Here is a 26876-nt window from a genome sequence, read left to right as displayed (position 1 = left end):
TGAAAGTGAAAGTGGAGAGTGAAAACGTTGGCTTAAAGCTCAACATTCAGAAAACGAAGATCATGGCATCTGGTCCCATCACTTCATGGGAAATAGATGGAGAAACAGTGGAAACAGTGTCAGACTTTATTTTGGGGGGGCTCCAAAATCACTGCAGATGGTGACTGCAGCCATGAAATTAAAAGACATTTACTCTTTGGAAGAAAAGTTATGACCAACCTAGATAGCATATTCAAAAGCAGAGACATTAGTTTGCTGACTAAGGTCCGTCTAGTCAAGGCTATGGTTTTTTCTGTGGTCATGTATGGATGTGAGAGTTGGACTGTGAAGAAGGCTGAGCGCTGAAGAATTGATGCTTTTGAACTGTGGTGTTGGGAGAAGACTCTTGAGAGTCCCTTGGACTGCAAGGAGATCCAACCAGTCCATTCTGAAGGAGATCAGCCCTGGGATTTCTTTGGAAGGAATTATGCTGAAGCTGAAACTCCAGTACTTTGGCCACCTCATGTGGAGAGTTGACTCATTGGAAAAGACTCTGATGCTGGGAGGGATCGGGGGCAGGAGGTGAAGGGGACGACCGAGGATGAGATGGCTGGATGGCATCACTGACTCAATGGACGTGAGTCTGAGTGAACTCTGGGAGTTGGTGATGGACAGGGAGGCCTGGCGTGCTGCAATTCATGGGGTCGCAAAGAGTCGGACACGACTGAGCAACTGAACTGAACTGAACTGAACTGATTCATCTACAGTCCTTTATTGTTCTGGAAGAAAGTGATCTCTTGTCTCTTTATCCATTTATTCAGTCTACAGATATTTGTTGAATCATAGCTGTAAGCCCCCTGAGTAGGAGCTGGAGATACTAAGGCAGGCACCCTACCGCCTGCCCCCCGGGTGTGGCTGCCTGCGGGTGTCAGTGCCTCTGGCTCTTCACTGGGCACCAACACCAACCAGAGTTTCAGACTACAGAGCTAGACTCTCTCTCCAGCAGAAGGAAAGAAATGAGAATCACATTTCTCATTTACTCTGTGCCAGATGCTAAATAAGGTACGTGCATCTACAGACCTAACCTTTATTCCTCACAACATTCTGGAAAATGGATGTGACCGTTCCCATGTGCCCTGATGAGCATATTGTGGCCAGGAGCCGTGACACCGTTTCCACACTGTTACACAGCCAGTTAACAGCAGAGCCGGGGCGGCAACCAGCTCTGCTTGGCTCAAAACCCCACGCTCTTTCCACTCCACTGTAGTTAAAACATAAGAAAGCAGATTAAACTGAGATTAAAGGAAGGACGTGGGCATGTACTCAGGCCCACCTCAGTCAAAGAGAAGCGTGAGGCCAAGAAGGAAGTCACATGTCAGGGGTGATTAAGCCTCAGGAGCCACCAAAGAATCATGGAACCAAGAGCAGCAAAGACAAAGCGACCTCGTGGAAAAACCCGCCAGCTGTTTCATGTCCCAGAGTGAGTCACCCCCGACAGACCCTGGAGGAAGATGAGAAAATGGATGGGTTTGGGGATAATTATCTGAACTTGCTGGGAGGCAGAGTCCTGCCAGATGCCGCATGTTTAGCATCCAGCTGCCTGGAGGTGGGGGGCGGAGGGCTCTCCTGGGACTTCTAGTAAAAGTCAGCTAAATGGTGCCCTCATCTCTGGGTCTAGAGGAGGAGCCCTGGGTCCCTGCTTCTCAGCCTGGGTCCCTGCACCCACAGGATTATCAGCAGCAGCAGAAGGCACAGGAGTAAGAGGACAGATTTTTTTTTTAAGAAAATGTCCATTTTACTTAAACATTTGAGCAAAACCAGTGACATTACTTTGATAACAAATGTTAATATATTATGCAAGAGATAGCCAATTTCACATGGAATTTGAAGATAACCCGTTTTCAAGGAAGTTTCATGATTTCGGTGGATCACTTGAAGCTTCGTTCCTAGATGTCTCAGTTCAGTTCAGTTCAGTCGCTCAGTCGTGTCTGACTCTTTGTGACCCCATGAATCGCAGCACGCCAGGCCTCCCTGTCCATCACCAACTCCCAGAGTTCACTCAGACTCACGTCCATCGAGTCAGTGATGCCATCCAGCCATCTTATCCTCTGCCGCCCCCTTCTCCTCCTGCCCCCAATCCCTCCCAGCATCAGAGTCTTTTCCAATGAGTCAACTCTCCGCATGAGGTGGCCAAAGTACTGGAGTTTCAGCTTCAGCATCAGTCCTTCCAATGAACACCCAGGACTGATCTCTCTTAGGATGGACTGGTTGGATCTCCTTGCAGTCCAAGGGATTCTCAAGAGTCTTCTCCCAACACCACAGTTCAAAAGCATCAATTCTTCAGTGCTCAGCCTTCTTCACAGTCCAACTCTCACATCCATACATGACCACTGGAAAAACCATAGCCTTGACTAGACGGACCTTTGTTGGCAAAGGAATGTCGCTGTCTAGGTTGGTCATAACTTTCCTTCCAAGGAGTAAGCATCTTTTAATTTCATGGCTGCAATCACCATCTGCCATGATGTTAATGATCCATAATTGTTTGCTGGGATATACTGAGACAGTCCACATGGTTATCTCAAATTTATGACGAATCAGCTGCTCGCATCCCACCCTCGGATCGGTTTTAACCAATGATAACTGAACTCTCATCCTGGGCTGGAGGTTCTGCTGGGTCCTGTCTGAGATTAAGAAGGTATTGCTAACGTAGTAATCCCGAACATATGGTAGAGGCCTGTGGAAAGTTATGTGCACTCAGAGGAGTGATTAATTTTACCTACGAGGGGGGCCGTGGGTGAAGACTTTGAAGAGAAGTTTCACCTGAAGGGTCACTCTAGGCACAGGAAGCAGGGAACTTACTGCAGCTGGAGTATAAGGAACGCAGGAGACACGGGCCAGAGGTTGGTAAGGTAAATCCCTGGGTTCAGATGATGCAAACCTTGACCGTCACCCTGGGCATCCTAGACTTTATTCTGGAGACAATGGAAGGCCAGCATTGAAAGGTTTAAGATGGGTAAGAAATACAACCAAACCTGTATTTTAGGAAGCTCATGAAGGTTGGAGGGTGACTCGGAAGGAAGAGGTCTTGTAATTCAGATTCTGGGCCAGCCATTCTGAGGTCTTTCCTAAAGGCATCCAGCCCCTTGGGCAGCTCAGTCCATTCCCATCACATGCAGATTTGAGACATTTATGGAGCCCATCGCAGGATGTAATCACCCCTATAGGATGGATGTGTGTATTGCTCTGTCACAATTGTTGGTAGTATTTTGATAGATGCATTTTAATATTTGGTTTCCTCTGTAATCTTATGTGTTTTCTTTTATGCCCTTGAAAATATTGATTTGGGGGCTTCCTTGGTGGTCCAGTAGTTAAGACTCCACGATTCCACTGCAGGGGAGGCAGGTTTGATCCCTGGTTGGGGAATTAGAATCCCACATGTCTCACAACATGGCCATATATATAATATTATATATATATATATACACGCACACATACATGGCCAAATATATGTGTGTGTGTGTGTGTGTGTGTGTGTGTGTGTGTGTATTGTTTTGGGAAAGACTCTATGGGCTTCACAGACTGCCAAAGGGTTCATGATCAAACATTTGAAGATATTACATAGACCATCTTCTTTCCTTTCTCCACATGCAGTAACTCCTCAGTCAAGTGAGAATTTATCAAACACCTCTCGCAGGCTCAGGCCTGTGTCAGAGGCTATGCTCTGAGGATCTGAAACCAGGCTGCCTGGGTTGGAATCCTGCTGGTGCGTTTTTGAACCATGTGATTGTGGCCAAATTAACTTTCACCTCCCAATTTCCCCCCTGGTAAATGAGGACAATAGTAATTCTCACTTCAGGGGGCTGTTTTAAGAATGAAATCAGCTAATGCCTGCGCAGCTTTGGGCAGTGTCCAGCACCCTGGTCCCAGACCACAGAGTGTTTACTGTAGAATCAGGGAGACGTTGTTACAGGGAAGAGCCCATTTTGACTCCAAGCTGGATCTGTTTCTTTGACTTTAACCTTTGATTTTCTTTCCTTTGTTATTATAATCATACATAATGGCCTACCTCAGGGAACTCTTCCCCTCTGCCTGAAGGTTAAGCCAAAGTTGCCTTTGTTCAGGGAGACACCCTGACTCTCTAGACCTGTGGATGGCTACGGTACAGTTCAGTTCAGTTCAGTTGCTCAGGCGTGTCCGACTCTTTGCAACCCCATGGACTGCAGCACTTCAGGCTTCCCTGTCCACCACCAACTCCTGGAGCTTGCTTAAACTCATGGCCATCGAGTCGGTAATGCCATCCAACCATCTCATCCTCTATCGTCTCCTTCTCCTCCTGCCTTCAATCTTTCCCAACAGGGTCTTTTCAAATGAGTCAGCTCTTCGCGTCAAGTGGTCAAAGTATTGAAATTTCAGCTTCAGTATCAGTCCTTCCAATGAATATTCAGGGTTGATTTCCTTTAGGATGAACTGGTTGGATCTCCTTGCAGTCCAGGGTACTCTCAAGAGTCTTCTCCAACACCACAGTTCAAAAGCATCAATTCTTCTGCGCTCAGCTTTCTTTATAGTCCAACTCTCACATCCATACATGACTACTGGAAAAACCATAGCTTTGACTAAATGGACCTTCGTTGGCAAAGTAATGTGTCTGCTTTTTAATATGCTGGATGACTACAGGAAGGGAGAAATTAACATATCCAGTCCTGAGGCTGGCCATTGCAGGGGATATTTGCAAGGTTGATGGCCTTTTACTTCGCCTCCTCACCTCCTCCCCGTCAGTTCTATAAAAGAATCTGGCATCTAGACCTTGACAAGATGGTTATTTTGAGACATTAGCCTGCCATCTTCTCCGTCTGCCAGCTTGCCTCATAATGTCACATTCCTTGCCTCAACACCTTGTCTCTCGGATTTCTTGGCCTGTTGTGTGGTGAGCAGAGTGAATTTGGACGTGGGAACATGGTAACCTCAGGTGACACCGCTCCAGAATAGAGCTGCTGTTTGATACGACTCTCTTTGCTTTGGTTTGCCTTCTTCAGGTCTTCCTAAGAATGACCTGAAATTTTCAGCTGAAAAAGAAGTAGTCACAGAATCCCTTCAAAGTCTACGTTCATCTAAAAATGTGGTAGCCGTCCTTTTGATGTCCCCAAAAGCAGAACCCGAGGTAAGGATTTGTGGCAGGTTGCATTTGGGAAGTGATTCCAGGCTACACTAGGGAAGGAGGATGTGGTGGACGGGAGGGAGCAAAGCTACAAAGGGCAACCAGCAGGCTGCCTCTGAGGGCAGCAGGCCCCCTCTGAGAGGTCGTGCAGAACACAGCCAGCTGTCCTGCCAGGGTGAGGGGGTGGTGGGCTCATCCACCAGCAACTCTCCCTTGTCTCTGAGGGCTGGCCTGGGGGTCTCACGTGTGAGCCCAGAGAGCTGTGGTTGCAGAAGCTGCCCACAGACAGGCCCCACGGGTGCCTGGGGAAAGGCCCGTGTCTGGGGGAGAGAGCTGCCTTAGAACACCACCAGCCCCCACACGGCGTTGCTTCAGTGGGAATGGCAGGGGAGATGTGCCATCACGGGCAAAAGAGACAGTAAACAGATGGGCCTCTCCTTCATTTGATTTTAAAATGTTACTGAAAGAGGTTTAACTCCACCCTGCATCGTTCAGCGGCTCCCCGCCCTCCCCTTCTTGCCATAGCCTGTGATTTTCACCCCAATATTGTTTCAGCAACTTATGTGTGATTTGGTCTTTATGAGTGTGTTTATCAAAAATCCCAGCCACCCACACACTTCAGAGCCATTATTATGGTTACACTTGTCAGTGATTTGAAGCCAGGGGGTGGTGGGGGGGAGAGGGGAGGGGTGGTTGTGTCAGAATATATTCATTATTTTGGTACCTGCTTATTAGCAAAAAAAACTGAGTCCCTGGAGTGTTTCTTCGTCTCTGTTGTTGTCTGTTAATCAAACAAACACCATGCCTTGCAGTGTAAAATCTCAGGACCGTGGGATGTCAGATTCATATGCTAGATCCCAATATAAGTGGAGTCGTAAGAACTCAGACTTCTTTGAACAAATAAGTGTCTGTCACGCTGTTAAATTCCATAAAAAGCAGTTACATCTGCTCGGTTTCCAGGTGAGAGAGCATGGATACTGGGGAGCAAATTTATCATCATTATTTTAAAAAGCACTCCATAAAGGAGAAGAACTGTTGGATATTACAGTTTTATCTACACTATGAGTACAATAATGTACGAATTATGTCACTTTATGACTAAGAACAGGAAGGTAAAATGGGAAATGAATATTGTTTTCCAATGCAGTCCATTTTATTTTTAAAACAGGAGGAAAGACAGACCGTCAGTAACTTATCATCACATCCCAGTGTGACATGAAATTCTCGATGTGCTTTTATTTCCCTCAGCAACTTTTCTAAGCTCATACAAATTCACTGAGGAATGTCCCGAAATTTCCTTCCACCGCTTTCTCTCTCCTCTAGGCTAAAACGTTGGAGCTGGCCACAGCGGCCCTGCAAACACGGATAAACCTGGAAACCAATGCGCTAATAGAGAGGAGCCAGACACAAAAGACCACCCATTGTTTGATCCCATTTACATGAAATTTCTGCAAAGAGGAGATACTATGGCTATGGAAAGCAAATCAGTGGTTTCCTAGAGGCTGCTGGGAACAGGGATTGAGTACAGAAGAGCGTGAGGAAAAGCTTCAGGGTGCTGGAACTGTCCTAAAACTGGATTGTGGTGGTGGCTGCATAGTTGTGAAAACGTATGATAAGCCAGTTACACAATCACGCTTTTTGAGGGAGAAAGAAAAGGAAAAAGAGGAGAGGGGAGGGAGAAAAGCCCTGGGAACTGTAGGAAGCAACTTCTAGTTGCTGTGGGGTAGACGAGCTCCCTGATGAAAGAGTTACAGCACCTTCACTGGCAAGTGACATCCAGCAGCCCCTGAAAGTAAACCTTGGCCCCCAACACACCCTCGAGGGGAAAACAGGACCTGTTTTGCACAGGAACTTCAAGATGAGCCTTCTCCCCTCCCCTCCAACAGGGTGGCCCTCAGCTGCTTCAGGACAAGCAGGTCAGCGTAGCACCAAAGGGGGAGCCGTGCAGTTGGGCTTCTGAATTTTCTAGCAGACACATTAAAAATGGAAGCAGAAATAGACTGCATTAACTTTAACAATGTTTCCTTTAACCCAGTATGTCCAAAGTGTGATCCTTTCAGTGTATCATCAATATAAAAACTATTGCAATATTTTACTTTCTTTCTTTCATACGAAGCCTTCAAAGTCTGTTACGAGCCGAATGGCATTTTTCAAATTTGACCAGCTTCATTTTCAAGTGTTGGAAGGCCACAGGTGGCTACGGCCTTGGACAGCGCAGGCCTAGAGGCATCTTGTCGATACTCTAGAGACTTCAGATTGTTCGAAGAGAGAATGGTTTTCCTGCAGACACCCACTGCCAGCTAAACAAACAAAGAAAGGTATATATTGGATCATGTAAAACCACATTCATCTCTGTATGATCCTCACTTTTTCAAAATTTAATTTTTCAGGGCTTCCCTGGTGGCTCAGTGATAAAGAATCCACCTGGCAATGCAGGAGACACGGGTTCGATCCCCGGTCTGGGAAGATCCCACATGCTGCGGAGCAACTAAGCCCTTTGCCACAACAACCGAGCCTGTGCTCTGGAGCCCGGGAGCCGCGACTCCTGAGCCCACGAGCCCCAGCTAATGGAGCCTGAGTTCTGTAGGCCTGCGCTCCTCCACGAGAAGCCCCACCCCAGTGAGAAGCCCGCACACCGCAAGGCGAGAGGAGCCCCTGCTCACCACAACTAGAGAAGACCCCGAACAGCAAGGAAGACCCTGCACGGCCAAAAATTAATAAATAATTTGTATTAAAAAGTAAAGTCTAAAAAAGTTAATTTTTCACATAGTCCTAAAGAATTTTTCAGCGTATGCAGTGAGTTTCCTATTCAAGTCTTGGAGGTTTAAATCCCTGTGGTCAGCACACATAGCTGCATTTAAAATTAACATTAAGTGGAGGCATTTTGAGACTAGGAATTATGAAGCAAGAATTTACCAGCAAACTGCTTTCTGTCCTCACAAGAGAACAACTGTGATGACCTACAGTAATAAATCTGATTGTTGTCATTATGCAACTCAAACTATTTGTCTAGAGATGACAGCATCGCAAAGACCAACCGGTTGAGAAGGTCTCGGGTGGACTTTTTGGTTTGGCTTGATTGGGTGTGGGATAGAGGTTGTTCAGTATTGGAAAATTCAATCATTTAAAGTACTGTCAAAATTCTTACACCCTAGATCCACTGATGGGTTCTGATGTGCTGTCTTGTTGCAGGAGAATCTGAGTAATTCCACAACATTCACTGTCCCTACTTTGACAACTGTACTTGTAGCTGACTACCCAGTTTTCTTGTAAAAACAAAAATTACTCTGAGTACCTGAAAAAAATATTTCTTTTCCCAGTAACACTAGAACTGTGTTTTCTCTGTTGGCTCCAAGAGCCGAAGAAGAATAAAGCGACCTCATAGAGTCAGCCGGAAGGAAGGCAGGTGATTATTTGTCTTCTGGGTCGTTGTTGACGGTTCTCGGAAACCCCCCTTTGCTAATAGTCACCTTTTGTTCTGCTTTTCCTTTCTGGGGGTGGAAACTGTGCTCTTGGGCTGCAGGTGTCTCTCTTGGGCCCTGCTGGACTGTTTTTTATCCCTGTCCCCTTCTCCTCACTTCCTGCCGTACAAACAGCCCAGAGGCCAGAGAGTCTGGGTCAGAGCTGCGAGGGCTGCCAGGCTTCTCCGTTCAGGGCTGGGCCCTCAGCAGATGGGGGACAGACGCTCTCACCCTGGCCTGCAGGCCTGGTCCCTGCAGGTAACCAGACCACCTCCCCTCCACGCATCCGCGCTGCCCACTTGCTTTCCGACCCTGGGACCTCCGTTCAGGCCTCCCAGGCCTCCAGGGTCCAATTGAACACTCGTCTCTCTCCCAACCCACAGCCTTTCCCTTCGCATCTTCTGCTCGAGAGCTGTCAGGGGAAGCGCCCTGACCGAGACCGCCCACCCTGGCCTGGCACCATAGTAACCATTCGCATGAGCTGTTTTATGACAGGAGATCCTGGTGAGGAATATGGAACGAATCAGCCACCACCAACCGGAAGATTTCGGGAAAGGTCGAAAGGAGACACCGCGTGTCCGTCCACTTCCCAGAATCCCTCTCGCTAGCATCCATCTTGGCTTAGCGATGCGTGCGCCACCAGGAAAGAATCCGAATTAGAGTGATTGGCCAAAGACCACCCAGAAACTAATCCCATCACCATAAAACCCGAGACTGCGAGCCACGCGGCAGAGCAGTTCTCCTGGGTCCCCTCACCCTGCTGCTCTCCACCCGGGCGCCCTTTCCCAATAAAATCTCTTGCTTTGTCAGCACACGTGTCTCCTCGGACAGTTCATTTCTGAGTGTTAGACAAGAGCCCAGTTTCGGGCCCTGGAAGGGGTCCTTCTTCCTGCAACAGAACCAGGGTGGAGAAATGTGTCCCCCAGGCCCAGGATGGGCCAGACTCTTTCCCCTCGCCGGCCACAGACCCTGGCCTCTGTCGACAGTCTGCCCGACGGCCTCCCCGTGTTAGTGGCGGGCCCAGCTGAGCCCATGCTGGTGCGGCCTCTGGGATTCTCCACTTGCCAATGGCCGGGGTCCCTCTGTGCTCTGGTTCAGAGGAGCAACTTTGTTTCCGACTCTTCAAGGAAAACAAGCTTCCATTGAGTTCCCTGATGCGTGTTTTGTCTCAGGTTCTCACCGAGACCTGGATCTTGGGTTCAAGGAAACTTCTGGGGCAGGACCTGGGGCCAGGAGTGAAGGGATGGGAGAGGAGGGGGAGGAAAGGCCAGCAGAGGCTGCGTGCATCACTGGCTCTCCTAGTGAGCCCTGGGGGCCCGCTCTTGCTGGGGACCCTCCAAGGGATGCTGTAGAATGTCTCCCAGAATTGCTCCCCTGAAGAACCAGAGACCGAGGCCTTTTGTCCCCGACTTTCGGGGTTGAGGATTGCCCTGGGAATGTTAACAGCCCCCTGTACTTTGGGCTGCCGGTGTAAGGGTGAAGTGAACCACCAAAGCTGCAAAACACTCTGAGGAGGGGACTTGAGGTTCCCTGGCGGTGTGCACAGAGTGTGCCTTCCTCCTGAAGCCCCAGACAGGTGGAGGGGAGGTGATCGGCAGCAGAAAACCCCTGGCTTCTGTTCACAATCCTCACCCTCTCAAAAAACAAAGCCTGATTGTTTAGATGGAAATGTCCCTAGGACCTGGTGTAACTTCTGCAGCTGTTTCTTTGTGTCAAGAGTCTGGAAAGGGCGAAGGTGGCTGGCTCACATATGGTCAGGTCAGGGCCAAGACAAGCGCCTTTCCCCCGGAGGGCCTGGCCTTCCAACTCCTGTCTGTTCTCAGGACAGACGCATTTCACAGCCACAGTCAGGCCCAAGCGAGGGTCCTCCCTAGCCCGGTTGTCACCGTTCACCCATCTTTAAGAGACTGACCCAGAGTCCCACATGGTTTGGGGACAGAACCTTCCCTCCTGAGCAAGCTATGGCTTTGGGAACCTTTAAAGCCAAGCTGCAAACTGGCCCAAACTAGGGCTTCCCTTATTTCCACCACCTGGCAGTCCCCATGGTTCCGTCTTCAGAGCTAGAGAAAACGAGGGACAAGGTCCTCTTCATCGGGGCAACGGAAGCAAGGCCAGGGGCTGCCTGGAGAGCTTGGGGCGCTTGGCAAGGAGCCCTTGGGGGCCACTTACGGGAGACACTTATGCCAACAGGTGACCTTCGAGAGCAAGATGCTTGCTTAAAACTTCACTGCTAATCACAGGACTTCCCTGGTGGCTCAGATGGTAAAGCGTCTGCCTACGCTGCAGGAGACCTGGGTTCAATCCCTGGGTCAGGAAGATCCCCTGGAGGAGGAAATGGCAACCCACTCCAGTATTCTTGCCTGGAAAATCCCATGGACGGAGGAGCCTGGTAGGCTACAGTCCATGGGGTTGCCAAGAGTCGGACACAACTGAGTGAGCAGTGCTTTTATTTATATTAGCGTATTTAATACATGACAGCAAGGTAGATCTGTTATCACCAGTTGACAGATAAGGCCACTGTGACTCATGGAGGTTGAGTGCCCACTCAGGTCACACGGCCTTCTAAGGAGCAGATCTGGGATTCTAAATCAGGTCATGGGGGAAGGTGGAAGCGTGGAATGTGTGTGACTTTTATGCACATTTTCTATGACATAGGAAGACAGGCAGCCTAAAGCGTCGGTCTGCACCTCTATAACATAGGATGGCAAATGGTTCATAGCTCAGACTTTGGGGCCACATCATCTTTTGGAAGACCTGGGGAACAGAATTAATTAGATACAAAATCATCTCCTCTACCGTCTGTGATTAACTAGTTTTAAGAATAATAATACGTGGGGCTGGTGCATGGGGATGACCCAGAGAGATGTTATGGGGAGGGAGGTGGGAGGGGGGTTCATGTTTGGGAACGCATGTATGAATTAAAGATTTTAAAATTAAAAATAAATAAATAAATAAATAAAAATAAAAAAACATAAAAAAAAATAATAACTACGTTCTGTGCCTGAGTGTTTCGTCCTGGATGTTCCTCATAAGAAACTAAATGTTTCCCAGAAGAAGAAAAAAAAGAAGAATCGAAACAAAAAGGATCTTTTGTCTCCTCCTGGGATACATTTGTGTCCAGTTCCAGAAATCTGCTTATCCTTTGGGTGGCACGTTTATATTTGTCAGCAGGTTTCAGAAGTCTGCATGAAGGAGCTTCCTTGCAAAAGTGAAGACGGAAGAGCTGTGTGTCCACCCAGCAGAAATGAAACTGCTGGCCTTCTGGGTTTGCAGCCTTCTGACGGTGGGGAGAAACAAATTTGAAAATCTACGCTCATTTCTCCGTGGCTGCAAGCTTTCCTTTTTGTTGAATCTCCATGCGTGGGTTTCTGACGTCTTCCGTCCATCTTCCCAACAAACTATCAGGAAAAGAATGCCTCATCAGGGTCACAGACAAGTAATAAGCCGGCCCATAGTAGGCGCTTTGTGGAGTCAAAGCTCCGCAGCAGTGAAAGGGACTGGCCGTGAGCCTATAGCTGACATGCGTGGTTTTGAGTCATTAGTCAGCAAAACTCGTCAAAAGCGGCTTCTGTGTATTTGCTCTCTCTACCAGCCACATCCACGTTTCCGTCAATCCTATCCAGCCAGTGCCCACGACCTACTCACTGAAACTTCTCTGGTCACGGTTTCAGACAGACCTCCTGTCACCAGATTTGGTGGTCACCTCTTTATCTACCTGTCTCTCCACCAATCAGGAGCATTCAGGCCAGTGGATCTCCCCTTCCCGTCACCTCCCAGCTCTCTCCCGCCTTCCCAGATACTCTTGTCTTAATCTCTCCATTGATCTCCCTGCCTCAGGGCCTCTGGTCTCACTCAGCCTAGGGGTCTCTCCTTACCACCTCCTGGGAGATCTTTCTCCCCGGCTTCTGCTTTTACCAATATCTATTTTCCAGCTATTCTCTAACTAAGACTCCGAGCTGCAGGCTCAAGTGTTTAACTGCTTACAAGACCTTGCCTCTTGGACGCATCGCAAACATCGCAAACTTGATACATGCAAAACAGAACTGTCAACAGCTCTTCTTCAGCCAACCTGCTCCTCCTGGGGCCTTTTCTCTGTGTCGTTAATGGGACCACTGGCCCAGGTGTTTAAGCCCAAACTTGGAAGTCATGTTTGATTCCTCTTTCCCCTCATCTCTGAAGCTAACGGCTCAGCAAGTCCTGTGGGCCTCCTCTTCCCCACACGTGTGCCAGACCCACCTCCTCTTGGTTTTTCACTCTGTCCTCTCTTCTGGATGACCCCATGGCCTGCAAGTGGTTCTCCACGTTCACGTGTATCCTCCTGCGATCCATTCCCAGAGCAGGTCTTTTAAAAATGGAGGTTAGGTCATCTGAATCGCTGGTTTAAAATCCCCCAGTGGTTTCTTGTGACTTAGAAGAAAATCCAAATCTCTCATCATGATGTACAAGGCACCCCCTGACTTACCCAGGGGTCAGTCAGTAAACTTTCCTGTAAAGGGCGGGGTAGTACTTGTTTGGGGCTTTGTGAACCACATGGTCTGTGTTACTGGTTCTCAGCTTTGCTGTTGGACCACGATTGCAGCCGCAGGAATATAAGTGTGGCTCTTTCCAAGAAAACCTCATCTACAAAACAGGCTATGGGTTGGATCCGGCTTGTGGGTCACAGTTTGCTGACCCCCATCTAGCCTCTGTCTGCCTTTCCAACCCCGCCGCACGCTCTGCGCCTTGCTGGGACCAGACAGGCTGGCTGGGGTAGGAAGCCTCCCGAGACGTCTGCCCCCAGCCCCTCTGGCTCCTTTGGTCTCTGGACTCCAAAGTCACACTCCCGGGTATACTGGCCTCATGACGACTGGGGCCAGTGGAATGTGGTGGGAGGGATGTTCCAGGACTTACTTCTCGAACTGAAGATTTAAGAGATTTGGCAACTTCTGCCTCCTCTCTTGGAGTCCAGCCACCAAGCTGTGAAAAAACAAAAGCCACATGGAGAGGCCACGTGCAGGAGAACGTTGCTCTAGGCTGTCATCCCAGGGGGTCCCCCAGCCATGTGAGTGAGCCCCCCAGAAGATCCCAGCCTCCACAGGACTACAGCTGGGATCACTCGGCGCTGCCTGGTGGGACTGGAGATTTCACAGACAGTGAAAAGGAAATGGTTATCCCCTTAAGCCATTAGATTCTGATGCTCTGTCTTAGCCAGAGATCATGGATGCACTGGCCTGCTTTCTGTCCTTCACACCCACCTGCTCATCCCTCCAACCAGCTCCAGCTGGTCTCTTTGCCTGGAGCACACCTCCCCTGGACCTTCATGGGGCTGGTCCTTTTCATCATTCAGCTCGACCCGTAGCTCCTCACGCTTCGTCACTCTTTGTTCTGCAAGGCTGCCCTTCCTTTGCTCAGGCTGTGTGGCAAGTCCCATTCTCATCCCACCCTGTCTGGACTCCAGGATCAACTTGCAGTGAAGGCCAAGCCAGCTACTCATTCCTCTTCCCATCCCCACCCCTCAGCCTCAGTGATGGATTCAGGGATGGCCCAGGTCAGTTCAATGAGAGTCGGTGCAGGAATTGTGCCTGAGAGTCGTCAGGCTGGTTCAGCCCAAGCCTGGAGCTGCTGGGGCCCAGCTGTCCACGCCAGGGGCAGGCGTGTTTGGAAACAAGGCCAACAAGGGGCGTGCATAGACAAGAGGTGGACACGGTGAGGAAGACGCCTGGACTGAACCGTACTTGATGCAAGAATTTCCTTGGATTTTTTTTTAAATTCTATGTTATTTTCTTATAAAGAAAATGCTTTTTTTTTCTTTTTTCTAGCTTACTTTTCCCCCAAAACATTTTTTTTTAATTTTTTTTAATTGAAGGATAATTGCTTTGCAGAGTTTTGTGGTTTTTTGTCAAACATCAACAAGAATCAGCCACAGGTACCCCCATGTCCTCTCCCTTTTGAACCTCCCTCCTGTCTCCCTCCCATCCCACTCTTCTAGATGGTCATGGAGCCCCTGTTTGAGTTCTCTGAGTCAAATTCCCGTTGGCTATCTATTTGCATACTGTAATGGAAGTTTCCCTGTTACTCTCTCCAGACATCTCCCCCTCTCCCGCCTCCCCCTGTGTCCTTAGGTCTGTTCTCTACATCTGCTTCTCCACTGCCGCCCAGAAAATGAATCCATCAGTGCCATCTTTCTAGATTCCATATATATGTGCGTCAGTATAGAATATTTCTCTTTCTCTTTCTGACTTACTTCACTCCGTATAATAGGCTCTAGGTTCATCCACCTCATTAGAACTGACTCAAAAGCGTTGCTTTTTATGGCTGAGTAATATTCCATTGCATATGCGTGCCACAGCTTCTTTATCCACTCACCTGTCGATGCACATCCAGGTTGCTTCCGTGTGGTAGCTATTGTAAATAGTGCTGCAGTGAACACTGGGGCACGCGTGTCTTTTTCACCTTTTCAATTCTGGCTTCCTCAGGGCTTACGCGTAGGAGTGGGATTGCTGGGTCCTTTGGTGGTTTTATCCCCAGCTTTTTGAGGAATCTCCATACCATCTTCCATAGTGGCTTCATCAGTTCACGTTCCCTCCACTGATGTTCCCTTTGAAAAGAGTGTCCCCTTTCCCCCACACCCTTTCCAGCATTTATTGTTTGTAGACTTTTCAATGATGCCCATTCTGACTGGTGTGAGGGGGTATCTCGCTGTGGTTTTGATTTGCATTTCTCTAATAATGAGCAATGTGGAGCATCTCTTCACATGCTTGTTAGCTGCCTGTATGTCTTTGTAGAAATGTCTCTTTGGGTCCCTTTCCCACTTTTTGATTGGGTTTGCTTTTTTGGTATTTAGTTGCATGAGCTGCTTGTATGCTTTGGAAATTAATTTTTTGTCAGTTGCTTCCTTTGTTATTATTTGTTATTATTTTCTCCCATTCTGAGGGTTGTCTGTTCACCTTGTTTGTAGTTTCCTTTGCTGTGCAAAAGCTTTTAAGTTTAACTAGCTCCCACTTGTTTATTTTTGTTTTTATTTCCATTTCTCTAGGAGGTGGGTCATAGAGAATCTTGCTTTGATTTACGTCATCAAGTGTCCTGCCTATGTTTTCCTCTAAGAGTTTTATAGTTTCTGGTCTTACATTTAGGTCTTTAATCCATTCTGAGCTTATCTTTGTGTATGGCATTAGGCAGGATTCTAATATCGCTGGGTTTTCTATCTCGTTCCATTGGTCTGTATTTCTGTTTTTGTGCCAGCACCATACTGTCTAGATGACTGCAGTTTTGTAGGATAGTCTGAAGTCAGGAAGGGTGATTCCTCAAGCTCCATTCTTCTTTCTCAAGACTGCTTTGGCTATTCGGGGTCTTTTGTGTTTCCACATGAATTGTGAAAGGTTTTGTTCTAGTTCTGTGAAAAAGGCCATTGGTACTTTGATAGGGATTACACTGAATCTGTAGATTGCATTTGGTAGTATAGTCATTTTCACAGTATTGATTCTTCCTACCCAGGAACATGGAATATCTCTCCATGTGTTTATGTCATCTTTGATTTCTCTCATCAGTGTCTTAATCTACTGTTCCTTTGTCTCCTTAGGTACCTTGGATTTTTAAGTTACATGAACCCTACTATTCCATGGTCACCCCTCCTTTCCTTTCTTAAGCCAATTTGAGTAGCATTTCTGTCACTTGCTCAATTGTTTGACTCACCCTCCACCATCTCCACGAAGGGTTAGGTTAAGCCATATGAAATTGCTGTCTTTATAGGTAAAAAATGACTGAACATCAATAATTTCATCTGGCTAAGTTGTTTAAACATTCTAAAGACAGGGAGCTCACTACCTATTATGACAGCTCAACTGACAATTAGATAAACTTACCCAACAGGAACTTCCCTGGTCCACGGTTAAGTGTGTGCTCAGTCGAGTCCAACTCTCTGCTAACCCCTGCACTGTAGCCCACCAGGCTCCTCTGTCCATGGGATTCTCCAGGCAAGAACACTGGAGTGGGTTGCCATGCCCTCCTCCAGGGGACCCTTTCCAACCCAGGAATCAAACCCATGCCTCCTGTGGCTTCTACATTGCAGGCAGATTCTTTACCACTGAGCCACCTGGGAAGCCTAGTGGTTAAGATACCTTGCTCTAATGCAGGGGGTATGGGTTCAAACCCTGGTTAGGAAACTAAGATACCACACGTCAGACAGCCAAAAAAGAAAAGAAAAAACATGCTAACCAACAGAAACTTATTTTTCTAAAGTGAAAATCTATACCCTGGTCACTTCACCCTGAACAAACCTCATATCCAGGCTGGTCCTTGACTGCAAACTCCAGGAAGGGGTCTCCCTCTGGGGTCTTCATTCTAGACACAATATCTTCTGTAATGCAGCCTAAGCATCCAAATTATTTTTTAAATGTTCTATCTTAAGCCATGTTTCTCCATCTTGTTCTAGAGTATCTTAGACTAAGTTCAGGACCTTGCATTTAGCCCCAGTGAACTTCACTGTTCTCTATAGCCCACTTTCCCTGAAGGCTGTAGGGAATGACCACCATTGCCCGTTAGGTCAGAGTCTTTGTCAATCACTTTCTCTACAGCACACCAGTATGATGGAAATCCAATTCCAAGATCTGTATGAACCTCCTCCAGCATTGTGGACCTTGCATGTTTGAGAAGCATGTCTTCTCTATACTCAGCTGAGTCACTGCAAATGTTGAAAGGGACAGAGCTGAGAGTCCAGCCCAAAGGAGAGTGTGTGGTTGGACAGTGTTTCATTAGCTGTTGGTTTTGGTTAAGTTAGTCACGACATCTGTGTCCTGGGTTAGCAAATGCATTTCTAAGCAGATGTGTAGGAAGTCACATGACACCTCCTAAGTGTCTTACTGAAACCTGTGAAGGGCTCCTCGTTACTGGGAATGCTGTATCCCATTCCCGAAGGGAAGTGGAGCAGTGTGTTATCTGGGATAAATGAAGTCATGGTAATAAACAGACCCAAATATTCAATAGCTAAAGGCAATGGAATTCCATCTGCAGCTTAGGTAGCCACTCAGTGCACTCAGGTTGGGACTCTCATCTGGGCAGCCCTTGGGACCTGGGGGCCGTTCTCCAGGGCTTCGCTGTCATCGGCATTCAGCCTGGAGGAGCTCAGCGCGTAGACGAGCACATGCGGGAAGATCATGTGGGTCAGGCGTGAAAACGGCTATCACTGTCGCTCACTCAGCAAAGCAGGCAGCAGGAAGATGCTGTTCAACTAAGAGCTTAAAGACAGCGAGAATAAATAAAAAACTAAAATTAAAAAAATAAAATAAAATAAAATAAAACCAAAAAAAAAAAAAAAAAAGACAGCGAGAATGGATTTGGTGAAGAGCTGGTAGAATGCGCTGTAGACAACTAATGGCATCGTGCCACAAGATTAATCACTGAAAATTGACCTCACCCACTCAGATCCCTTCCTGAAAAACCAAGCTTCTGTGCCTGTCTGCTGGGTTGAAATCTTTGTCCAGTACCCTGTCTCTAGAGTACTCAGGCTACAAGAAAACAACGTACATACAAGGGAAATAACATCAGCCTTGATGGCAACAGGAACGTCCGTCTTGCAAAAGAAATAAGATTTCAAGATCAGGAAAGCCATTTTGGGAAACTGCCCTTGTCATTGGCAAAGTCATTGACAAATGTGGAAATGGCAGTGTTAGATCAGGAGGATGGGGACCATAAAGACACTTTGAGTGAGAAGATACTACTGTCCAAAGGGTAAGAGGCACCCGGGGAAAAAAATCAACAAACTCCTCAAATACTTTTGCTGAAGTTATACTGTTTATTTTTAAAAGCTTATTCATTTTTGGCTGCACTGCGCCTTGGTTGCTGTATGTTGCAGCAAGAAGGGGCTTCTCTCTGCTGTGGAGAATGGGCGCTAGGTGCCCAGCTTCAGCAGTTGCAGCTCACAGGCTCCAGAGTTCAGGCTCAGTTGCTGAGGCACACAGGCTTAGCTGCCCACCCCTAGAGGGTGGGATCTTCCCGGCCCAGGGGTTGGAACCCTGTCCTCTCCATTGGCAGGCGGATTCTTAATCAGTGGACCACCAGGGAAGTCCAGAGTTACACAGATTATGACTGTGCTGTAAACGTCAAATCTTATTTGAAGAATTTCATATTGTATGATATTAAAGGTTTATCAGAAAAAATACATCAGAAGAAAATTCTTCAATAGTTGATCATTTTCAGGGTGGTGGGTGTTGCTATTCTAATGAGCCGTGGCAAAACTCTTCTCCAACGCCCTGCCTCCAAGCGTCGGGGAGCCCCCAGCTTTGTCCTGGTCCTCTCTCCATCCGTGTTTTCCACATCCTAAGTGATCCCACCCAGTCCCCTGGCTTTAAATATTACCCAGATGCTGCTGACTCTTGAATGCGTAAATGTGGACTTGGCCTTCAGATGTGGATCCTCCTGTCCGCTTGACACCTCAACTTGTGTGTTCAATAGCCTCGCGGACTTAGATGTCCAAAAGCACACATCATTCTAAAAAATGTACTCTACTGAAGTATGGTTACAATGGTGTGCCAGTTTCTGCCGTACAGCAAAGGGATTCAGTTACACACGCGTGCATGCTTTTCCGTATCCTTTTCCTTTATGGGAACTGAATTTTGCTTGATGTGCTGTACAGGAGGACCTTGCTTATTCATTCTACATGTAATAGTCTGCATCTGCTAACCCCAAGCTCCCTCTCCATCCCTCCCTCACCCCATCCTTGGCAAACACAGGTATGTTCCCTGTGTCTGTGAGCCTATTTCTGTTTCGTAGATAAGCGCATTTGTGTCATAGTTTAGATTCCGCATATGCGTGATATCATATTTATCTTTCTCTGTCTGACTTCACTACGTATGCTAATCTCTAGGTCCATCCACGTTGCTGCAAATAGCGTTATTTCATCTTTCTTGTGACCGAGTAATATTCCATTGTATAAATATACCACCTCTTCTTTATCCATTCATCTGTTTATGGACATGTAGGCTACAAAAACGCACCTCTGAATTGCAAATCTTTTCCTCAAGTCTTCCCTGCCCCACCCAGCAAATGACACCACCTTTAGCCACTTTTCAAGTCAAAATCTCGACAGTCTTTCTTAGTGCCTCAGCCTCTGCCCATTCCCACGTCTAATGAAAGAGTAAGGGTCGTCAGATTTGTCTTCAAAATATGCTCTCAGGCAACCCACTCCATCTCCCTGCCGCCACTTGGCCTAGGGGCCCCGTCCCTTGCCTGGGCCCTTGTGACAGCTTCCTAATTCGCGTTCCTGCCCCCAGTCTTGCCTTCACGGCCGTCCCATTTCCGCAGAGCAGCCACGGTCATCTTTCGAATGTATGATGGATCTTGCTCTTCCTCAACTTCAATCCCTCCCACGGCTTCTCATCTCACACGGATAATAAAATCCAAGCGCTTGCCGGCGGTCCTCCAAGCCCCACGCCATCTGATGTGTCACCATATTCATTTCAACGCCGAATCCCCCCTGTTCACTCCCTGGCCATACCGAGGGCGGTCCCACTGGCCCCCTTCTCGGGGGCTCCGCCGACTCGATCACTCCTTCCTGTGGATCCACCTTGACCGCTCTTTCCTGCAGAGTGTGACTGCCTCACTTCTCCTCCTCAAATCTCAGCTCACACACCGCATTCACAGAGAGCCTTCTCCAGTTCCTGCCTGAGGCTGCCCCCACCCTCACGCCTCTTGATTATCCTATTTCTGTTGTTCACCATAACAACTCATCGTTATCACTCACTGTAAGTATTTTGTTTACTTTCGTATTTAATTTTTTCCCCCTGTCTTCCCCTTAGACTCTCAGCCACAGTGAAGGCAGGGATTTTTGTCTAATTTGTTCACCGATGTGTCTTCATTGCCGGAGGCCGTCGCATAACTGATGCTCAGTAAATAACTGTCAACAGTATTTCAAAGAGAAGAAAAAAAAACTTATTTTCATAAATTTAAGCTTATTTTGCCGAGTAAAGCCCCAACAAAACCCCCCTTTTCATTATTTAATGTAAAATTTTGCTTTCCTTTATAAGTGGGTTAATTTACGTGGCCCTTTCCTGTACTGATTGTCTTGGAACAATGAAGATCTCCTGTCCTGCGTGGTTCCTTCCTTGGCTGAACTAATAAACCAGTGGAATAAGGAAGGGAGGGCAAGGCTGACGTGATTTGTTCTTGGCTAACTCAAGCCAGGCCACAGTGATTGATCATTTTTCTTCTGTGGCACAGAAACGCCCTTTCCCCTTAAAGTCCACCCTAGAAGTGTGTCTGCAGTCTGACATGCTCACCGATTTGCAGTGTATGGAACCTCTTTTTTTTTTCTTTTCTTTTCTTTTTTGATTTATTTATTTTTAATTGAAGGATAATTACTTTACAACATTGGTTTGATTTCTGCCATACACCAACACGAATTAGCCATAGGTGTACATCTGTCCCCTCCCTCTTGAACCTCTCTCCTGCCTCCTCCTCTTTCCCACCCCTCCAGGTTCTTACAGGGCCCCAGGCTGAGTCCCCTGAGTCATGCAGCCAGTTTCCACCGTCTGTGTGTTCCATGTATGATCACGTGTGTGCTTCTGTGCTGCTCTCTCCAGTCATCTCGCCCTCCCCTTCCTCTCCCCAACCCTGCCATAAGTCTGTTCTCTGCCTGCATCTCCAATGCACATAGGGAACCTTTGTCTTTTGAACGGAACACTTTTTTCCTGTCTCCATGATTCCAGCACCATTCAAAATATCTGCAGGCCCTTTAATATCAGAGATAAACAATGGAAGTTCTTTCCTGGGTCCTCTAAGTACTCTAGCCTTCAATTTATCTGGGTCAAGAGACTTGAGCTTAATTCCATTTAGGACACAAATAAAGGTTCTCATTGGAGGGGAGCAGCCACAGCACAAGACAGTTTGGCAAAATACCAATGTCACTGAGTCACAGAGTTAAACAGATGCTTTGTGATCTGGAGGCTCTGATCCCTTTCAAAGAACAGGCTTCTGCTGCTCCTTGAGTTCTAAGAACCAGTCATCTAGGGGGTGGAAAGCACCGCTGAAGGGTTTGATGTCTGCTTTGAAGCTCTCTTCCCTCTTGCCCTGTGCCACAGTCGTTGGAAGTCAGTAGGGGGGAAGCCAGAGGGCACCTGCGTCTCTTCCTCACCTTTCAGCACCACCTTAGGCCAGGCTGTGGCCTGTGAGAGTGTGGGGGCTGGCCTGCCAGGCTCTGAAGCTAACATATACTTTCCAAGCGGTCAGCCAATCCTCACATCTCTAGACTCTTGCGAAACAGAGAGTGCGAATTTGCTTATTGTATTGCCTGCATTTAAATTGCTGGATTTTAACTCCAATCTATAGAGCTCTGTGCCAGTTGGACCACATGTGCCGTCGCTCTGATCCAGCCAGGAGCCCCCAGCTTGCCAGCTCTGACAGGTAAGGGTGCAGGATGGCACGTGGACGCTGCCACCAGGATGAGTGCGGATACAACCCGTTCTTTATCTGGAAGAGCACTTTCCATTTTAAAGGGGCTAACAAGGACGGGGGAGCCTAATGGGCTGCCATCTATGGGGTCGCACAGAGTCGGACATGACTGAAGCGACTTAGCAGCAGCAGCAGTAACAAGCAGATGTGAATAATTTTTAAAAAGATCTGTGTTGCAGGTAATCTTCATTTAAATGATGTTAACTTTTGGCAGAAAGAGCCTTAATTTCACAGTAAGGAAATCTGTGGCTACTTCCTTGGGACCCAAGTCTAGTGGTGGTGTATCTTGCCAAGTAGAAAGACCCTATGACTTTATCATCTGCACGTTTGGGGTGCTCGAACTGGAACCTGGAATAGCGCATACATGTCAGTTGAGTCACTCAGTTGTGTCTGACTCTTTGCGACCCCATGGACTGTAGCACGTCAAGCCTCCCTATCCATTGCCAACTCCTGGAGTTTACCCAAACTCACGTCCATCGAGTCGGCGATGCCATCCAGCCATCTCATCCTCTGTTGTCCCCTTCTCCTCCTGCCCTCAATCTTTCCCAGCATCAGGGTCTTTTCCAGTGAGTCAGTTCTTCTCATCAGGTGGCCAAAGTATTGGGGTTTCAGCTTCAGCATCAGTCCTTCCAATGAACACTCAGGACTGATTTCCTTTAGGATGGACTGGTTGGATCTCCTTGAGTCCAAGGGACTCTCAAGAGTCTTCTCCAACACCACAGTTCAAAAGCATCAGTTCTTCAGCATACACGTCAGAGGTGCTCAAAATGTATTGAATTTGTATTGCTGATCGCTTTCAGCAAATTTCACTTTTAAACACTTTTAAAAGATCTCCTCCATAACATACCTGGTTCCCTCAGGTTTAAGCCATGGGATAGAGGAAGAGAAAACACAGAATGCACCATGAAGTGAAGCTTTGTCATGTGCCAGTAATTCTGTAAATATTTTATTTAACGTCCACGTCTCTGAGTGGTGCCCTTAGCACACAGGTGAGGACACTCAGATTCAGAAAGAATAGCCAGCTTGTCCAAAGTCAGCTCACAAAGGGTTCAGCTGAGATCTGAACCCCGTTTGAATATGATTCTTGTTACTATAACTCTCCAAGAGCCCCACCAAAACCAACCCCACTGCACCTCTGTTTCCCGGAGGCCCCCAGGTCAGGGGTCAGACCAGCATGCTCCTCGAGGACCAGGTGAGCTGCACCCACTTGCTGTGGCAGGGAAGGGTATCTAAGACTTCCGGAGAGTTTGGGTCAACCCTTGGGTAACTCAGATCCCTATTTCCAAATAGAACAAATAGTCAAACTGCCCAGGTCTTTCCTTTAAAATCAGTATGCTCTAATAAAAAACCATAATTTCTTACCTTCCCAGCCCAAACTCCCATAGAATAGGTCCCAATTAATGGTGTCATCCAATCACTCAAACTAGAAATCACCTTTTTCCCCCTTTTGGCCGCACTGTGAGACAAGCAAGATCTTAGTTCCCTGAACAGGAATGGAACCCGCTCCCCCTGCACGGGAAGCAGAGAGTCTTAACCCCTGGACCACCAGGGAGGTCCCTGGAACCACATTTGACTCCCCCCCACCACACTGCCTCCCTCCTCCAGCTCTTATCAGTCACCAGATTCTGCACAGTCTCGAATCTGTTTCTATGCTCCCTTGAACTATTTCAGCAGCTGCTCCTTCACCTCACCTTAATGCAAGCCCTTCCCGTTTGATCCAGCTTAGATCCCATGCCTGACTCTTTGCTACCCTACGGACTCTAGCCCGCCAGGCTCCTCTGTGCATGGAATTCTCCAGGCAAGATTACTAGAGTGTGTTGCCATTCCCTTTTCCATAGATCCCACGAGCCAGGATCAAATCCTTACACCTGCCATTGCCTGTAACCCCCTCACCTCTTCCCTCTACCCCTGTGGGAACCCAGCATAATCCTACTGCTGCTGCTGCTGCTGCTAAGTTGCTTCAGTCGTGTCTGACTCTGTGCGACCCCATAGACGGCAGCCCACCAGGCTCCTCTGTCCCTGGGATTCTCCAGGCAAGAACACTGGAGTGGGTTGTCATTTCCTTCTCCAATGCATGAAAGTGAAAAGTGAAAGTGAAAAGTGAAAGTGAAGTCGCTCAGTCGTGTTCGACCCTCAGCGACCCCATGGACTGCAGCCTACCAGGCTCCTCCGTCCATGGGATTTTCCAGGCAAGAGTACTGGAGTGGGGTGCCATTACCTTCTCCTCAGTGTAATCCTAACCCTGGTGAAATCCCGCGTTCTTACAAACTTCCTCCTGTACCCAGAGGCTGAAGCTGGGTTGGCGAAACCACTCATCCTTGCTGACTGGTCTCCAGAGTTTCCAGCCACAGGAGGGGCCTGTGCGACCTGGCTTCTAGAACACACTCCCCTGGCACCCACCTCCCCGCTCCACCGACAGCCACTCCTGCATCTCTCCCCCGCCTCCAGGGCTGGGCCTGCGCCTCCCACGGCCTCCTTATTCATGGCTGATGACCTTGCTCACTGTTTCACTGAGAAAAGGGCGGCATCCTCATCCCCTGCCGAACTATCTTGCTTTCTCTCCTCAAGTCCCTGGGACCCCCGCACATCCTCAGCTGCTAGAGTGCTTTCTCCGAGGGGATGCAGGATTTGCACTCTCACTTCTTTGGGGTCTTGGCTTCCAATGCCCTCCTGAGAGAGCCTTAGAACCACAATAGCACCCCCATTTCCTTTCCCCATCCATCCTCTGCTTGGCCCCTTGGTCCTGGTCACCCTGACCTGCCTCTTGTATCCTTGTCTGTTATCCCCATGACAGCGGGGAGGTTGCATCTTTTGTTCATAGTGAGACTCTGACCTCTGGCCTATTAAGTTCTCAGTAAATATTCGTTGGATGAATAAATCCACAAATGAGTGAACGGCCTCTTGTTGCCCATGGTTTAAGAGTCCAGAGGTTGAGCCTGGCACCCACGGCCCTTGATGACCAGCCCCAGACTCTGCTTTAGGCTTTTTTCCTGCTCCAGCCACCCCCACTGTCTTCCCCGGGTCCCAGGTCTACATGGTCTCTCTCCCTGCTGTTCCTGACCAGCCCAGCCCCTCCGTGATTTCCTCATGTTATTCCCTATCTGGAAAGCCCTTTCTTTCTCTCACAAAACCCTCCTCTCTTGTTGGGCTTCCCTGTGGCTTGGCTGGTAAAGAATCCGCCTGCAGTGCGGGAGACCTGGGTTCAATCCCTGGGTTGGGAAGATCCCCAGGAGAAGGGCAAGGCTACCCACTCCAGTATTCTGGTCTGGAGAGTTCCATGGACTATACAGTGTCCATGGGGTCACAAAGAGTTGGACACAACTGAGCAACTTTCACTTCACTTCCTCTCTTGTTTGTGAAAATTCTTTTTGTCATTCCAGGCCAAGTGTTGTCTTCTCTGTAAAACCACCCTGGCCTTTGCAGGCAGGAGATGGGTGACCTCCATGTTTCCACAGTGGGACATGCACAGCCCTTTGCAGCAGCCAGAAGGGAAAGCCTGCTCCTTCGGTGGCATGAACAGCCAACACCATCGCTCTTTCTGCCCTTAAGTCCACCCAAGCTCCCTTCCCCCGAAGACAGGAGAGTGAGGCCCCCTGAACACGGCAGGATTTTCCTTCAGTGTTTATTACATAAGCTGGAGTTTCTCTCCACACCTATGGGGATAGAAACATCCCCACGCACTCATTCCAGCGGGAGATGAGATGGGGAGACAGTCTCTCTGTTGGACACCTGCCTCCTTTATCATTCAGGAAGGAAGAGGCTGGGACGGTAAACATGCGACCCTAGTGAGGACGTGGGGTTAGAAAAGGAGCGGTTGGTATTAATGCCGTGAAAGGAACCAGATCCTGACAATAAGGACCTGTTCTGGAGGAATCTGTAAACCCAGGCTCATCCAGCCCGCTACCCTTCTCCCCCTTTTTTTCCAAAGGTCAGCCCACTGTCCTCAGGGGCAAATGGGACGACCCGGAGGCTGCGATCGTCACCCAGGACGGCTTTCAGCTTGAGGAAGTGGAGGAACAGGGAACAAACACAGACGGCTTACTTCCCCCTAGTTTAACCAAACTGCAAGGAGGTCGTGAAAGTAAACTGAACCGGGGGCCAAAGAATGTCGCCTGGCCCGGCTTCCAGTGGACAAAGAATGTTGCGGCCATCATCCATGCAGCCGCCCCCCAGGCAGCCCCGAGGGGATTCAGGTGGGAAAACCCAGGACGCTGGCCCTAGGCAGTGAAGGCGCTTATCTAAGGAATAATTTCAGTGAACCCAGACTCTGCATCTAAGCACTGAAGTCTTACCTTGAGAGCTCCCCTTTTGCGCTTAGCAGTCATCTTATGATGTTTGACCACACTGACCACCCCGCCCCACCCCAATGCCAGCACAAACTTTTTAATGTCCTGGCTGCACCCTTACCTCTTTGCAGCAGTTCCTATCCGAGAGGCTGCCTCTCCGCCTACAGTCCTCAGTGAGCTCCCTGAAGAAAACATGACTTGCAACTTTCAGGCTGTGCATTTTTCTTCTAAGGACAGCAGGGAGTATGTCTCCAAGTGAAGGAGTCCCTGGGGTTCTGTTCCATTGTCAGCCGTCCACACATTTGCCCGTACCATGAGCAATGTGATCAAGCTGCCCCAAATCACAGCGCTGGCACTGTTAGGGGGATCACTGACTGAAACCACTCACCTCGGCCTGATAGCAACCACGGGCACGAGTCAGCTTAAACAGGAGATCCTGGTAAGGAACGTGCAACTAACAAGCGATCACCAAGAAGGAAAAGAAAGTGAAGTCGCTCAGTCCTGTCCCACTCTTAGCGACCCCCTGGACTGTAGCTTATGAGGCTCCTCCATCCATGGAATTTTCCAGGCAAG

At 48.4% G+C, this 26876-nt stretch overlaps 1 long non-coding RNA gene across 2 annotated transcripts in view; it reads left to right on the top strand.

Moving 5' to 3' along the window:
* Window positions 1-8121, top strand: part of LOC138428217 (uncharacterized) — a 41234-nt gene extending 33113 nt beyond the window's left edge. The window contains exons 3-4 of one of the 2 annotated variants that reach the window (XR_011252347.1): window positions 5013-5137; window positions 6458-8121. This is a non-coding gene — a long non-coding RNA (uncharacterized lncRNA). The remainder of the gene's footprint in view (window positions 1-5012; window positions 5138-6457) is intronic. The other variant, XR_011252348.1, reaches the window with a different exon arrangement.
* The last annotated feature ends 18755 nt before the right edge of the window (window positions 8122-26876 follow it).

This window comes from Ovis canadensis, chromosome 1 (genome assembly GCF_042477335.2).
Source record: "Ovis canadensis isolate MfBH-ARS-UI-01 breed Bighorn chromosome 1, ARS-UI_OviCan_v2, whole genome shotgun sequence".
Classification (NCBI taxonomy): Eukaryota; Metazoa; Chordata; class Mammalia; order Artiodactyla; family Bovidae; genus Ovis; species Ovis canadensis.
The sequence above is the reverse complement of the archived record's forward strand: the minus strand, read 5'-3'. Positions and strand labels throughout refer to the sequence as shown.